Here is a 2,463-nt window from a genome sequence, read left to right on the forward strand (position 1 = left end):
ACTTGTCCGGGTAGTGTTTTATACTGGTCGTGACTTACTGGTCAAATGTCCACCCTTGAATCATAAAACTTTAATATGGAATAGCACGCTAGAGTTATTCGAAAACTGATTAAACACATAGCATGCAACCATTCACAAAATAACATACATGTAAAATATGTCATAACATGTGTGTAATTGAGATATCATGCATACGTACACATCATCAACAATTCATTTCATGCAAAAATAATTTGTACTTAGGTATGCATCCCAGTGAAATCTCATGAAGACTCACCTGATAACGAAGGTTGCTTAACTAACGTCGCTGACTGGTAACCTACAATTTATAATAGTGAATAACATATAAATGATTAATTTCTCCCAAAGGCTAATATAAAAGTCAACTTACGGTCAACTACGTCGACTAGGGTCAACCTTGGTCAACTATGCTTAAAAATGCTCCCTACATCAATTAAAATTATAGGAACCGTGAGTTCCGACAAAAGGTGTATCGTTTAGCTATATATCTTAAAATGACGTCATAAACGTGATTATTAAGTTATCTATTATATGATAGACATGTTAATAATTACATATTTCGAGTTAAAAGCGTCCTAATAAATTTACAATTCGAGTAACACTTCGTATAGCCAATTATTTATTTTATAACTCCATAACATCATCTTTTATAAAATAAATGTCTAGACGATATATATATATATATATATATATATATATAAACTCAAGAGCTACGCTTTAATCTCATAAAAAGACATCAAATTATTTAAATGATTCATTATAATTATCACCAAATAATTACATAGTTAACGTAGTAAATTTTAACCTTGACGGTATTATTTTTTTTTATAAGGCTAAAAAGGTCACGTATTTCTCAAAATATACATTCTTTAATTTTAGAAGCATTTTGGTAATTTTATAAAAATAATAATATAATATAAAAAAAAATGAAGCTCATAGACCAATCCCCAAGATATATTGTTATTTTGGTAAATTTTGGAAGCAAATACGCAAAGTATTGTTAAAATACCRATTTTCCATTTATAGGGTCATTTTGGTAAATAAACGAGATAATTAATCAAAAATGAGGTCAAAGTTTGCATTTTACAAAATACAAACAAACTTAATGAAAGTCTCATAAAATTATTATGGAGAAAATTATTTCTAGAAATTGAAGGGCTAAATGCTAATTTCTAAAACTTAAATATTTAGTGTATATTAATTATATCCGTGCATAATAAACAACAAAACATACATTTAATCTATTGGTTAACCCTCCATGTTTTCTAGTTAAGGTCACGTGATCGAAACCTACAATCATCATGCGCCCTTACATTTTTCTATTTAAAAGGTAAATGTGACCCAACAACACAGCAACAAAGAACAGCAAAGTACTGCACAATTTCAAACATAAAAAGCTTGAAAATAGCTCGTTTTTTGACATTTTTTCTTCATTCTTTTTGCACTAAAACCTTGGTAATATTTTTACCAACATTTTGACATAAATAACAAAAATTTTCGTCAAGAAATGAGTTCCATTTTCTCATTTAAAGTTTTAATTTTAAACTAAACCGAACGAAACTTTAAACTTCGAAATCAAACCATAAAACACAAAATCTGGAACGTGATGCTACTAGGGTTCTATAGAGGACTTAAAAACGAAGCTAACCATATAAAGAACATGAATTTTAGTTGAGTATTTTACCTTTAATCGACGAAAAACGAAGATTTCAGATGGAATTTTCGAGCTCCGATTTCTCTCCCGATTCTCAACGAAATTTCAAAAGGTTTGAATGAAATCTGTAGAGGAGAACGTTGTCTACATATCTCTGATTTTTTTTTTGGCTTATTGGTTGACTGAAAGAGCCAATAAGAAGCCTCAAAGGTTGCATCGTTCCATCACTTTCAAGAAATCAGAAAATGGCATAATTACATAACAGGTCCTTCTGGTTTGGACCTGTTAACACCTGACACACCCCCTTAACTATCACGAATTTACAATTTTTACCCATGTCTTGACTTTTTCTTTCACCTTTAGTCCGATTTTGAAACTTCTTTTAATTTTTTTTTTCTTTATTTATTTATTTAACATATATGTGTGTATATATATATATATATTTATATATATACATAAATACGTGTGTGTGTTATAATAATAATAAAAATGAAAATAATAATAGAGGTAAATTATTTATTGCTCGAATTTATTTATTTATTTATTTTTTTTTTTTGGGTTTTACAATAAGCGTGCTCATTAATGTTTGTGGTTAAGCATGCTCTTTAATGTTTGTGATAACGTGGTTTGACATTGATTTATATGTGGTAGGTATCTACATAAAGTAGAAATTATGGGTCTAAATGTATAAATAACAATCACTTCCTGAACAAAAATAAACCAAAGAAATTCTAAAAACTGGTTATACATAGGGGTGAGCATAGGCGGGTACCCGTCCTTTTTGACAG

The sequence above is a fragment of the Cynara cardunculus genome, assembly GCF_001531365.2.
Source record: "Cynara cardunculus var. scolymus isolate 2C chromosome LG 10, CcrdV1, whole genome shotgun sequence".
Taxonomy (NCBI): domain Eukaryota; kingdom Viridiplantae; phylum Streptophyta; class Magnoliopsida; order Asterales; family Asteraceae; genus Cynara; species Cynara cardunculus.